The 14,844-nt window shown below is 41.1% G+C and overlaps 1 protein-coding gene and 1 long non-coding RNA gene across 8 annotated transcripts in view; one reads left to right on the top strand and one right to left on the bottom strand.

Moving 5' to 3' along the window:
* Positions 1–1,786, bottom strand: part of LOC144690811 (uncharacterized) — a 75,321-nt gene extending 73,535 nt beyond the window's left edge. For 4 of the 5 annotated variants that reach the window (XM_078558640.1, XM_078558642.1, XM_078558643.1 and 1 more), the window contains exon 1: positions 1,416–1,719. The gene's annotated coding sequence lies outside the window, so the exon portion shown is untranslated. The other variant, XM_078558641.1, reaches the window with a different exon arrangement.
* The window catches only part of LOC144690813 (uncharacterized), a 111,130-nt gene that overhangs the window by 70,318 nt on the left and 25,968 nt on the right, over positions 1–14,844 (top strand). The window contains exons 1-2 of one of the 3 annotated variants that reach the window (XR_013578974.1): positions 1,793–1,857; positions 2,685–3,003. The exons of 1 other annotated variant lie outside the window; for it this stretch is intronic. This is a non-coding gene — a long non-coding RNA (uncharacterized LOC144690813). Of the gene's footprint in view, positions 1–1,792; positions 3,004–14,844 lie in introns of those variants that run through there. One more of the 3 variants, XR_013578973.1, reaches the window with a different exon arrangement.

Genomic DNA, 14,844 nt, shown 5'->3' with positions numbered 1-14,844 from the left:
TCTAGCCAGTACCACTACCATTAACAAAAACAAAAATACCTGGGAAAACTCAGCAGGTCTGGCAGCATCGGTGGAGAAGAGCACAGTTGACGTTTCGAGTCTTCTCCACCGATGCTGCCAGACCTGCTGAGTTTTTCCAGGTATTTTTGTTTTTGTTTTGGATTTCCAGCATCCGCAGTTCTTTGCTTTTACCACTACCATTAACACCCCTTTGTCCTTTTGTTCATGGCATCTTTGTCAATCTCTCCTTTGCCTCCACCTTTCGCTGGCCTTCGATCCAGCTTCACGTGCTCCACCCCCCTCAAACAGTATAAATTTCATCACATTTTTACTACCCTTTAGCTCTGAAGAAGTCATACGGACTTGAAACGTTAACTCTGTTTTTCCCCACAGATGCTGTTAGACCTGTTAAGTTTTTCCAGCACTTTATTTTTTGTTTCAGATTTCCAGCAACTGCAGTATTTTGCTTTAATTTCAATCTATTTAGCTCTCTCCCAAATGGTTTATCTAATTAAAGCAAGTAGCAAGCTACTGGTAGCAGCAGGGCCCCAGGTTCAATTACAGTCCCTGCTGAATTAAGTGATCACAGTCAGGGTTCTATAATTGCTCTTGACACTCCTGGATGAGGGAGTGAAAAATGTGTTAATATTTCCACTCCTTGCTAGAAATGCCAACATATGACCATTCCTCCAGCTCTGCTTTCCTTCTCTCCCTCTAGTTGAATTGTGTTCCCATGCTCACTGTGAAAAATGGCCTGGTGCAAATACAAGCAGTTATATCCCAGCGTGAATTAGGAGTTTAAGAAAAAAATCCGAAGCTACAGTTTACTTCTTACGACTTTTGCAAGGGAGTGTGTCATTTCATTTTCCATCTTTTGGATGTGAATAATATAGACATGATCCAGATCATTTGTTCTAGCCATTTTGGTAGGTCTATATTTTAAACAATCACCTTTTCCACCTCTCTTATACACACACACATATTCACTAAACCTGACAAGTTATAAGCACTAGAATATTTTCACTTCTAAAGTCAACATTTAAAGAAATTCTTTTTGCAATCCTTGCAAATACTTATAGCACCTGCTGTTCTGCAACATTCAATAAACTTCATTTGCATTTTACTTCATACAAAGCAAGCAATATTTGACTACTTTTTTCTACTAAATTAACAAAATAACTGAGTCAAAGGATTACTGATGAAACTTTTGACTTAACTACAACACCTCGTGTGACAGCTACACAGGAGCGCTCAGGGGGTGACATACAATTCAGAAAAATATTTCTGTTCTCAAAATTTAAGAAAAATTAGGTTGGGGCAACTCAAAGTGACCAAAAAAGTTAGTGTCCAAAATAGTTACTACGCAACTTTAATCTAAAAAGGTGAACATAGTGGAAGAGTAAACAAGCTCTTACCTGGAGTTAAAAGAAAAACAAACAGCAGACACAATGGAGACGGAAGTGAGGAGTTCCCCAGAGCCAGAAGATGGCGGCAGCTCGGGTTCCCCGGGGCTCTCGCCTCACTGGGTGCCTGGCCCTGCCCTTGCCCCTCCCCGGGTACAGTCAAGGGGGTCCCGGGACGGGGGCCAGGCCTCGGCCGGACCAGACCAGCCTGTTCCCGGGTGAGTGTCCGTACCGCTGATCCCGGTCCGCGTACACCCACAGAGCCCGATTGAGAGTCTCCCTCGGGTCTTTTACTCTCTCCCCTCTCCCTCTCACACATGCACACACTCTCTCTCTCCTCCTTTGCATTTACCGCGCGCGCCGTCACCACCAGCACCACTTCCGGGTCACGTTACCATGGCGACGGCCACTTCTTCCCCTACCCCAACAGCAACTCCTCAAAGCAAAGAGGAAGGTAGCTCATCTCCCTGGCCCCTTTACACTTATACACGATAGCTAGCAAAATAGCGCGCACAGTCAGAAATAGGTGATTGTTGTGTCTATTGGAGATTTATATTCATCAGATTGCAAATTCTCTTAAGTAACAAACTGTCTTGGGGCTTGGTAAATCACCTGCCATGAGGTTGAGGTTTGTTAAAGCGATGTTGGAGGTACAGAATAGAATTGAATGTCAGATTTGAGTCGTGCAGACCAATGAACCGATGAGTTTTTTGCTCCTCCCAAGCACTCGGCTAAGTGTTTCAGCCAGACATCGCAAGCTGCATCCCATAATTTTAAATTGATTCAAAATGTTTGCACCAATTGCCAGTAGTGAAGCTTCTCAGTTCTCATGTATGTGGAAAGCTCTCCCATATAGTGTCATAGTTTGAAACTCTTTAGTGCACAGAAACTTAAGGTAGAGTTTTTAAAAATCACTGAATCATGCTTTAGGCTATAGGGGCTGTGATCTGCTCTGATACAGCTTCTCTAAGTCTGTGTTCCAAACATTAGGTTCAATTCTATGAGATTCTGGCCCTTGATACATTCATCTGTGATTGTACTCTGTTGTCATGCTATCCTATTCTACAAGAGGCATAGTCGGCAGTGAATGGTTGTGAAGTTGCTTTCTATATTAGTTGCTTGTGTCACAGCTACCTCTGAGCTGATGTACAAAAAGAACAACAACATAAACCTAAAAACCCATCTTGACTCCAGCACAAAAAATATATCCCCACATTTAGATTTTAATTAAAAAGAAATAATTCTCTACTGCTAAATGGCTACTTCTTGCTGTTTCTGTAGAGCTGATGGGTTTGTACAAATTACAGACAACATCGCCAACAGAGAAGTGCTACAGAAAACTGGTCAGAAGTGCCTGTGGGACATTATGAAAGGGAGACAACAGATTGACAGGACACGTATTTCGCCTCCCAGAGTAGCTGTAGAATGGACATCACCAGATGGAAAAAGAAGATGGGGCCAGTCAAAGAAGACCTGGTGAAGTACATTTAAGGAGGACCTTCAAGAGTGGGACATCACCTGGGCTGGAGCAAAAGAGATTGCGCTGAACGAGAGTCTTGCTGCCCATTGTCCTGCTTGGGACCAGAGGAACTAAGTCTAAGTAAGTTACTGCTAAAATTGTCATAGACTCCCTAAATTGACAGGTTTCCTTCTACTGTCTCTCTCTCTCTCTCATTTCAGAATTAATGCAAACTAAATCGGGGTGAGATTATAAGCAAAAAACTGCGGATGCTGGAAATCAAAAACAAAAATACCTGGAAAAACTCAGCAGGTCTGACAGCATCTGCGAAGAGGAACACAATTAACGTTTCGAGTCCGTATGACTCTTCAACAGAACTAAGGAAACTACTTTCCTTAGTTCTGTAGAAGAGTCATACGGACTCGAAACGTTAACTGTGTTCCTCTCCGCAGATGCTGTCAGACCTGCTGAGTTTTTCCAGGTATTTTTGTTTTTGTTTGGAGTGAGGTTATGTTAGAGTTGATGTATCAGTTGTACTGTATAGTGATAAATCAAAATGTAATAATCTAAATAAAGCTGTGTGGGTGAAATTTTCTTCCACTATTTCTAACATGAGAAGTGGTAAAATTCTATCCTAAATGCCTAACAAGCGTTATTTGGTCAAACTAGCATTTGTGGAGGAATTACCAACAATAATTTGGAGATGGTGGCATAGAGGTAATGTCACTGGACTAGTAATCCAAAGGTCTAAGCTAATGCTCTGGGGACATGGGTTCGAATCCCACATGGCAGCTGGTGGAGTTTGAATTCAATTAATTAATAAAAAAATTCAATTGATAATACAAAGTTAGCTTCAATAATGGTGAACATGAAACTGTCGTGATTATTATAAAAACCCATCTGATTCACTAATTCCCTTTAGGGAAGGAAATCTGCCACTCTTACCCAGTTTGGCCTACATGTGACTCCAGACCCACACCAAAGTGGTTGACTCCTAATTGCCCTCTGAAATGGCCTAGCAAGCCATTCAGTTCAAGATCAATTAGGGATGGGAAATAAATGCTGGCCTTGCCAGCAAGAACCACAAGAATAAAAAAATGCATTTATATATTGTTGTTGATGAGAATGACATGGAGATCACTGAACTGCACTGTGAGAAATACACCTTTCAACAAGCATGGTTGAAAGACCAGCCACTAACATCAAAAGGAGCTGCATTCAACAATAAGCACAGTGAGCTTCAAACAAAACTGTGAGCCATGCACAAAACTGGGGAAATCCAGATGTAGGCCAATATGTATAGTATGAAAGGCTCTACAAACCATCTATGGTCCTCTTAGAGGTGACCTCCCTAATGAGTGTTGGTGGCTCTATCTTGTTGACTGACGGATGCAGATCTTGGACAGATCAGCTAACAATTTAAATCTATTAAATACATATAGAAAATCAGATCACAGATCAATTACCTCAAAGTTTGATTAAAGTGTGTCTCGCTGAAGGACCTTAATTGGGCAATCCGGCTATCAAGTCTCTCTCCAGTGTCAAGGATCCAGGCTCCAATTCTATAGCTGCTAAGGTCTATCAAACCTGAGGACACCGACTAGCTTAGTGTTTGAGCTTTTCTGTCTGCTGCGACAAAAATAATTAATCCCACACAGGTATAAGAGGTGCATGATGTATCCAAACACAAGTAGCTAGGTGTGTGACAAACATAGAGGAATTCCCCTATTTGACATTGCAGGGAAAATCCTTCCTAGTGTTATCTTAAATCATTACATCGACCATACAGCTGAGAAACTCTTGCTTGATAGCCAGTGTGGATTCAGAAAAGCCAGAAGTACTACTGAGGTCTTTACTGCTACACAACTTCAGGAAAAATGTCCAGAACAAAATTTTAATGTGTCTTTGTTGATCTCACAAAGGCCTTTGATACAGTCAGCAGAGTGGGCCTGTGGAAACTACTGGCCAAATTAGTTGTCTTGAAAAGTGTATTCAGATGATCTGCCAGTTCCAAGCTGGCCAGGATCATGGAAGATGGTGAAATTTCAAGCTCCTCCTCTGCCTCCTGTGGCTTATTGTTTTAGCTCCCACCCTGTTTAATACATAGGTTGTTTCTATGCTTGTTTATGCCTTCAGGAACCTGGATAAAGGAGTGTGCATTTGCTTCAAGGTGGATGGCAAATTTTTACAATCTCTGTCATCTGTAATCCAAACTAAAACCTCTGAAGAACATGTTTGGAAGTTGTTGTTTGCTGAATATTGTACCCTTGCTGCCCACACAGGAGAGAACCTCTAAATCATCATGGACCATTTCTCAGATGCTCCTAAGAAATTTGGTCTCAACATCTGTCTGTAGAAGATGGAAATGATGTACAATTCTGCCCCATAAAACCTTATGTATCACTCCATACAATCATCAAGAAGCACACGCTGTCTGAAGTGAATAGTTTTACCTACCTAGGAAGCACCTTGCCACATGATGCATTCCCAGATGATGAACCACAGATTGTCTAAAGCCAGTAGGGCTTTTAGAAGGGTTCATGTGAGGTTATAGGATTAAAAAGACATTAAATTGGCTAGCTACGGTTTACAGGGCAATAGTTATAACATCCTTTGTTTGTGCGAAAGCCAACAAGTAGATGTTTTAGAGGAAGTTTAGGTAAGGAGGCTGAAGGCATCAATTAGGAGATAGGTTTTAATGAGACTTTGGAAAGTGGGGAGTGATGTGGTAAAACTGAGTGAGTTCTGGAGCACAGGCCTGAAGGAAGTTGTAGAGTTAGTGTGGATCAGGGCCATGGAGGGATTTTAGACAATGATGAATGTTTAAGATAGTTCAACCAAATCTAATGGTTAGAAACCAGCAGAGTTGCATGTCACATAAAGCTACAGGATATACTGAGAGGATGTCAGGGGTAGGAAGTTAAGAGGGAGTGAGAGCTTTGAACACAGAAAGGAAGTTGCTGTTGAGCAGATGTACAGAGATAATCATGTCATGGAGGACAGTGGCTAGAGTAGTTATGGTGAACCAGCACTTAACAGCTAAGCATTTTCAAAAATGAATAGCAAAGATTTTGCTTCTACTTTTTAAATTTTAATCTGAGAACAGAAACGTCAACAGTGAAATCTACTAATATAAATTGCTGACAAAATAAATTTCAGATGTATAAGTAAAGTTTTATATATCCCTGGTGCTGGCACTTTGACAGTTTCATTTTTAAAAATCTTATTTAGTTATTTTCTCATGTACTTTAGGTTCCTCAAACTAGTTCCTGACTGAAAGAGAAGGTAGACAACTACCCCTCGAAAATATGTCTTAGCTGCTGTTGAACCAGATACAGGGAGAAACATGAACGATCCAGGTGGCATTTCCCTCACTATCAATACACGTTCAGTGCTTATCGGTGATAGTCTTCGTGAATCAGGAGCTTAATTAGCAGGAGGAAGATCATGGATCATATTCTAACACTCTCTGATGCAGCATGTGACTAAGCTGGTTTAGCTTTTCTGTTCCAGTACTGTAGAGCTTGCTGTGTCCAACTTTCTTGTCCAACACAAAATTCGGCAAAACATCTGATGTACTGAGTTAATCCCAGGTATTCAATGATCCTTCATTTAGTACAGAACTAGAGGCCCCGGGTTATATTTTTTCAGTCAATGATGTTATCTAAAGACAGCACGGTATAAAATAGGGAAATCATTTATTTATTTACTTTGCTAGCATTAAGGAACAGAGGAAAAAAAGATTAATTTAACACCTGCATTCTCACTAACTTGTGAAACTACTAAACATATAGAAACAGAAAATGCTGGAAATGCTCAGCAGATCAGGCAGCATCTGTGGAGTGAGAAACAGAGTTAACACTTCAGGTCAGTGACCTTCTCAAAATTTTTCGATTAGCTGGGGTAACAAATTTAAAATATCAATTGGAATACCCAGGTGTAAGAATTTACAGTTTAGGTTACAAAATGGGTTTCTTTGAAGTTATATATGAATCTGGCATTCTTTTTGTAGCGTAACTGATGACAGGGCTTTCAACATAAAGGAAAAGTTTGGAGTGAGATATATGATTAAAGTGCAATACAGATTGCAAACTCATTCCGGGACACCAAATGTTTAGTTTGAAAAATTTGCTTTGAAACAGAACAAAATGCATGACCCTTGGCAGATATGACTTAAGAAACAATTAATTGTAATAATGAATTCCCTTTGCAGCTTTTAAAATATACTCAGTAATGTGAATACTGAACTTTAAGCTAGAAAACTATCTGGGAGAACAGAATACTTCTTACTTATTCGTATTATCCATTGAGTAAATTAAAGATGCTGTGAACGTATTAAGGAAAGGGCACAGCCTTAATTGAAAAGTATTTGGCAAAGCATTTCTTGTCTGTAGTTTATTGTTTTAACATTCAAAGGATTTTCTGTGGCATTTTTCTGTGGGAATTTGCAGGTTATGCTCACCATATTATTTGTATGTGGTACCAATGGTGATGTGTTGCTGATAATGTTTGTCAGTCATTAGCTACTTCAGTTTTCTTATATTTTTAAGTGTTTTTGTGCCATTTAGCTGCTTGTTATCACAAGTTTTCTACAACTCTACCTCATGTTCACCTTATCTTGAGTTAGACTCCATATTTCCTCCCTCTTTCCTCATATCAACAGGCTAAGCAACATCGTAACAGGAATGGGAGGGATTGTAAAAAAGAATACATGACAATGAGAGAGAATGGGAATTCAGGGCAATGTTCACTTTGGATTCTTGATTGAGAAGGGAGTCAAAGGATATAGGGGATAGACAGGAAAGTAGAGTTGAGGCCACAATCAAATCAGCCCTGATTTTATCAAATGGCAGAATAGGCTCGAGGGGCTGAGAGGTCTATTTCTGCTCCTAATTCGTATGTTCGTTTAATTTTTAAACAAAAAAGTGGAAGGAGATCATGGGAATTTAGCCATAATATAGCACATGGTAGCAGGAGGGGAAGGGAATTTCATTTTAAAAAAATGAGTGAATCAGAAGTAAACTTCAAGCCAACAGGAGAGAATCAGAATGTAACAAAAAATATAGTGTATAGCAACAGGAGAAGATGGTGTCAACCTCAGCTTAGTGCCTCTCCCCTCTGAGTGAGGAGCCTTTCCAGAGACAGAGTACATGGCAGCAAAGAAAAATAAGAATTTAATGTTCCCTCGTTGCCCTGAATGGCTGAACCAGCATCCTTCCTCTGAGCTCAGTCCGCTTAGTCAGTTTCCAAATGAAAGACTTGTGCACAGCTTGGATGCTTCATCCTGCACCATGCATTTAGCTTGGCTCAGTTGAGAGCTTTTGAATCATAAGCCTGATGCAGGATTTGAAATAATCTAGGTTAACAGACCAGTACTGCATTCCTGGGGCTGCAATCTTTTGGGTGAGATTATTGGGTGAGAATAGCTTTCTCTGGCTATTCAGGAGGTGTAAAAGATTCCATGCCATCATTCAAAAGCAAGGGAGTTTTCCTTGTACCTGGCCAACGAACTTTAATAAAATTGGATGAGCTGGTCAATCATCTTATGATGGCCTTGCTGTGTGCAAATTAGTGACTACAGTTGCCTACATGACAATAATGAATTCATTTCAAAAGAAGTTCATTGGGTGTGAAGTGCTATATAAATGCAAGTGGTTGCTCTTTTAAGTGGGGTTAGAAGAAAATAAACAGGCCAGATGCCAGAGGCCTGTGAGGAAATTGTAACAGTAGGGGACAACACCATGGCAGGCAGTTAAGTTTTTCCCTTATCCCAATGTTGACATAGCTTTTTAACCATCATAAAATATAGACATGTTGAGAAAATAACCTAGGCAGCTGAAGGCATGCTGCCAATGGTGGAGTAAAGAAAATTGGGTATGTGCACTAGATCAAAATTGGAAGAGGGAGATGCTGGTGGATTGTAGGGCTGGCCGTGTAGGTCAGCAAGCACAAGGATGATGGGTGAACAGGACTTGGCAGCAACATTTTGGGGGAATTTACAGAAGGTACAATGTGGGAGGCAGGCTAGGAATGCTTTGGAATAGTTGAACCTAGAGGCAGCATGGATGTAGGTTTCAGCAGAAGATGAGCTAGAGCAGGAATGGAAATTGGTGATGTTATGCAGGTGGAAATAGGTGATCTTGGATGGAAATATATGCCACATGCAAGATTAATATACTATAGATACATATTTACACATTGCTATAACATGCCTCAGAGAATAGCAACCATCTAAGATAGGTGTAAAAAATGGACAGAGTAGCATAGAGAGAAAACTGTAGGAGAGGAAATCAAAGTCAAAGACTTTTCAAATGAAGAGAGGTACCACATATTTACCATGCAAATTCCTCATGTTTAACTGTAAACTGTTGCTAACCTAACTGCTCCCCTTTCTCCGCACAGTGTTCTAATATCATCCTTAAGCATGAGCAAGTGTTAGAGATAGAACTCTACAGTGCATGGGATATACATGCAAGATGTGTCAAAACATCTTAAATGCATTTAAGTGACACAATTCTCATCAAAATGTGCCACAGAAGTATGTCACTGCATTATTACTGCATCATGCCATTCTGCTGTGAATGATCTGATTGATTTTTCTCTCCAGGCTTAAAGACAACAGATAATTAAAAAGGGGGAAAGAAGGTTATTGCAGTCTCAGGAGGAGTTGTGCAGTGTGAGTTGTGTGCTAAGGAAACCACTTCCATTTTGTTCCAAAACCCTATTCACTCTTCACTCTATTATTATGTAGGGATTTCATAGCAATGTGTAAATGCTGTTCCAGCTCAAAACCGGCAACAAAAGTCACTTCTCTATTTAGGAATTCTATTTCAGATTAAATGTCAGTGAAATAAGTAAAATAGAATTGAATCTCGGTTATCCAAAATAATGCAAATGAATACACAAATTTTAACAATAATACTTGTATTTCCATAGTTACTTGAACAAAATAAAATGTCCCAAGGCTCTTTGCAGGAGCATTATGAATTTCCTTATTCATTCATGGGATGGGAGTGTCGCTGGCTGAGCCAGCATTTATTGCCCATCCCTAATTGCCCTTGTTCAGAGGGCATTTGAGAGTCAACCACATTGCTGTAGGTCTGGAGTCACATGTAGGCCAGACCAGGTAAGGACAGCAGATTTCCTTCCCTAAAGGTCATTAGTGAACCAGACGAGTTTTTACGACAATTGGCAATGGCTTCATGGTAATCATCAGACTTTTAATTCCAGATTTTTTTATTGAATTCAAATTCCACCATCTGCCATGGTGGGATTCCAACCCAGGTCCCCAGAATATTACCCTGGGTCTCTGGATTGCCAGCCCAGTGACGACCACTATGCCACCACCTCCCCATCATCCCTGTGCTCACTGACCTACACAGGCTCCCTGCCTGGCAGCATTTTGATTTTAAATTCTCATTCTTGTTTCCTAATTTCTCCATGGCCTCACCCCTCCTAATCTCCATAGCCATGGCCAGCCCGACAACCCACCAGGATCTCTGCCCTCCTCCAATTTTGGCCTAGTGCAGATATCTAATTTTCTTCACTCCACCATTGGTAGCATACCTTCAGCTGCCTAGGTTCTAAGCCTATAATGACAAGTTCTTTTCTTAACATGTTTATATTTTATGATGGTTAAAAGCTATGTCAACACTGAGATAAGGGAAACTCCCAGCTTGGTTCCAGAGTGTTCTTTCTAGGCTGTTCTCTCAGTCTATTACCGTGTGACTCCAAACATCATACCATGGGCATGGCTATTCTCCAGTCCCATATTAACCCTTGCTCTGCCGAGCACCTTTACATTACAGTGGCATGCAGGCACAACAAGGGCTAGGGCAGGGAGTAACCTTGGATGAAGTTTAGCCTGGTGGGCTAAGGAAGGGACGGAAGTTGCAGAGGCACCTGATTGGATGGCCTGAAACATAGTGACAAAAATCCATGAGCTCCTTGCAGTTGTTATTGGAGGTGAAGGTGGATAAGACAGGGGAGGGGGTTTAAGAGACCAGTTAAAGAAAACAAGCTGTGAGTTATCTTTGCATTTCAAGATGGTCTTGGAATAGCGAGCAGTTTTTGGAAGACTAGAGAAGACCTGATGGTGCTTTATGTGGTCCAGCCAAGTCTGATGGTGAATGGCTAAATCAGTTATCTGCTGTATCCATTCATGTCTGTGCCCCTTGGACAATTCATGAGGTCAATTAACATGAAAGCAGGATCAAACATCATTACCCCTGCTGTTAATTCATTTACTATATAAATTATGTAAGTGGTATGGGTGCTATTAAATCTGAGTCACACTGAGAGCTGCAAGTCATAGGAAGCAGGAACACCATTGACTGGTGAGTGAGCTGTCAATTGAAATCATGCAAAGTGACATGAAATAGGGTTATGTGGAGTCCATGAGGCTTTTGAAAAAGTCTGCGTTTAAAAGATTCAACATTTTCCTCTTATGTCACTGATTTAGCCGAAATGATAAGTGAAAGGATGACAAGCATGTTACATGTGCCCTGTCTTATCCTTGTGCCATGACTGAACAACACCTCCACATTGCACACAGGATTTGGGCAGCACTTGATGCAATACTTCATGCCCATCAGCTCTTTGCAGCTCTCCTCTCTGTTGGAATCTGTGCAACTTTCCCTGCAGCCACGAGCTACAGTAGTTTCATTGCCTAAGATAGTCATCCATATCTGCAAAAGAACATTAGAATTAGAATTTGAAATAGCACTTTAATCAATAAGGCAGAGAAAAGTTTTTCTTTTTGCAACTTAGAATCATTTTAATTGTCCATTAATGCTGGTTTGGAATTTTGCTAAGTGAAGGCAGACACTCTGAGAAGGCTACTTGGCCATGCCGTCCTTCCTATGTATTTCTTATCTCCACTCAAAAACAATTGATGACGGTTCCTTGCAATTGTACAGTGAATGCCATTCACAATATTTTCTCCACCTTGCTGAATAAATTGGTATCCTCATACAGATGACACAAATGATATGTTTTATTATAAATTGTAGAAGAGCAGATGACTTATTATCAAGTCATTCTTAGTAATATTGGAACTGGACATACCTGAGGATGGTGATGGAGGAGTCTGGGATATTGGCTGATAGGTATGATTCTGTCAGTATGACCATGTCAGTCTGTTCCTTAACTTGTCTGTAGTGTAGCTATTCCCAGATATTAATGAGGTGGACTGTGCATGGTTGACTGGATTGGGAGTACCTTCATTGTATCTTAATTCGATGCCTAGGTTGCATGAAAATTTCTTATTTTTTAGCAGTTTGAAACAACTGATTGACTTCCTAGGCCACTTGAGAGGACAATTAAGAATTAACCATATTGATATGTGGTCGGTGTAACATATAGGCCAATATAGGTAAGGACAGCAGGTTTCCTTCCCTAAAGAAAGGGCATTATAAACCACTTGGGCTTTTATGATAATTTGATAGCTTCATGGTAATTTCTGAATTCAAATTCTCAGATTGCCAAGGTGTGATTTGAACTCATGTTTCCTGTATTACTAGTAAATAACAACAATGCTAGTATATCCACTTAGAGGCTTCTCCATGTCTAATGACACATGAGGCAGACATGCATCCATCTGTTTCCATAGTAGTTTTTCCTGGAACAGTTCACTAGCCCGTCACCAGAGGCTGTAGCTTAAGTGGTGCCATTCCACACCAAGCATGGTTGACCGGGAAACTCTCCTGTTCTTACCACCTGCCATAGGTATATTGGAAGGATTTACAGGTTGATAATCAACCTGTTTTACCACGTTACGAACGCACCTTCCATGGTCACCAAGTCCCAGAATAGGACTTGAACCCGGAGCTTCTGGCTCAGAGGTGGGGATGCTACCCACTGCACCACAAGACCTCCTATCCATATCCATTTCTGCCTCTTTAATTCAAGTGTGGACATGCAGTATATAATGGCAAAGATTTCGTAATCTTCTTTTAGGAGATTAGGACCAGGAATAACATTTTCCTGAATATCAAGTGAAATACTACTTGTATTTTTCTGAGTAAATAGTGAGTTTATAACATTTGTAGATTAAGACTTTCTAGTTGAGAGTGTACTTTTAAGGTTCCTCAGTGAGTCAATGTCCCACTGAGCTATATAGCCTATGAGGGTCCTTTGGTTTAATTACCTTTGGTCTGTGATGAGTCAGCTGACCTCAACTAGAATTGTTATGTTAGCCCTTCAGTTATGGAGGGGTATAATAATCAGCCAGAGCTCTGCTGTCCTAATCATCATCATTCAGTGATCTTTGCTGTATGGATATGCAGTAATCATAGGATCATGCCTAACTGTGACATTCCTCTCTTTCTCCTGTATAATTGAATAGCCTACCCTGGCTCACAAATTAAAAATATTGCCACTTGGGGCAAAGTACAAGAGGGTTCTTTGTGTCTTGGAACATGAACCAACAAGAGGCTGTGCCATTTAGAAGAATAATGAGCCAAATTTAGTTAACAGCCGGAAGGTGTGTGAACATTTATCTAAAAGCTGTCATAATAGAATCAATTCAACATAATGTTTGAGAGGAAGAAACGTGAAACAGCTACAAAGATCCTAGATTTAGGTACGGCTGACTTCAGTGTGATGAGACAGACTGCCCACAGTAAACTGGACAGCTTTGTTAATGGGTAAAATGACAAAAGATCAGTGAGAGGTGTTCAAAGACAATGGGTCTGGTAAGTGACAAAACGCTTTAAAATTTAAAATAGCTTCCATTAACGTGTATACTGTAAAATATATTACGCAATGTGTTTCAACCTTCCTTGCCAAGGTCAAAACTGACCTGCCGCTTCTGCAGGAGGGGAGAATACCGCACCTCAGCTTTTACAAGCAATGGTGGTCCCATGGGCCACCATCGATTTAGTCAGGAGGAAATTATTCCCTGGTATTCTGCTGCGGGAGGTAACTTCACTGTCATCAGTTAAGGAGGTGATGCCTCCTCGTAGTATATGAAATGTACAAAAATGCTCCATGCTGATTAATTAACCTGTATGCTCCAGCTCAAAATTGTGAGTGGCTGTCTGTCTTTCAGCAGCTCCCATGGCTAGGCCGGTCGTTCTGGGCAGTGACTTCAATTGCATGATCGATTTCATAATTGCAGCCGTCAGCAAACTAGACGCCACATCCAGACTCCTGATGGAAATGGGAAAAGATGCCAAGCTGCAAAACGTTTTCAACAATCCTGCAGAAGGAGCACCGCATAGATACACCTGGTTGAGGTCAGACGTATCTATCTGTTCCCAAATAGACTTCCTGTTTGTGTCCTGTGCATTCACCATCAGATCCACCAGCGTCAAGCCGGTGTTTCTCTCTGACCACGGCCTCCCACTGGCTGACTGACACTTACAGGAAGACCAGAGGGTTGGTAAGGGGAACATAGAAGTTGAACATGAGTTTGCTGACCCCAGAAAATGTTGAGGAATTCAAAAGGGATTACAAAGGTTGGAGAACCATGAGACCCCTTTTTGAGTCTCAGACGCGCTGGTGGGAAGTGATCAGGACAAACATCAAGAGGTTCTTCGTCCTCAGAGGTGTTCAGAAGGCTTAGAGGAACTGAGGGAAATGTCCCAACTTCAGAAAAGCATGCAGAATCTGATCCAGTTGCAGTCGATCTCAAGGAAGATCTCCAAGAGGTGAAGAGCAGCAGGCTTCACCCTTTTCTGCAGAGGCCTCCAAGATCAGAAAGTGGATGGCTCAGTAACGACATCATAGTCTGACATTTTGAGGATCAGAAAATTCTTTTATGACGTGAAGTCCTCAGACAGTACAGCCTCTCAGTCCTTCCTGTCCTCCATCACTTAGATCTTAGATGACAGTACAAGGGACCAAACTGACTAAGGCTGTCAAGTCCTTTGACAAAAGCAAAACTCCCAAAAGCGATGGTTTGCTGCCTGGGTTGTATTTGACTCAGTGGGCCTGGATCCGCCCAGGCCTGCTGGAAGTGTATGAGAGTGCTTCTGGCCA

The sequence above is a fragment of the Cetorhinus maximus genome, chromosome 15, assembly GCF_964194155.1.
Source record: "Cetorhinus maximus chromosome 15, sCetMax3.hap1.1, whole genome shotgun sequence".
NCBI classification, from domain to species: Eukaryota; Metazoa; Chordata; class Chondrichthyes; order Lamniformes; family Cetorhinidae; genus Cetorhinus; species Cetorhinus maximus.
This window is presented reverse-complemented; position numbering and strand designations above follow the sequence as displayed.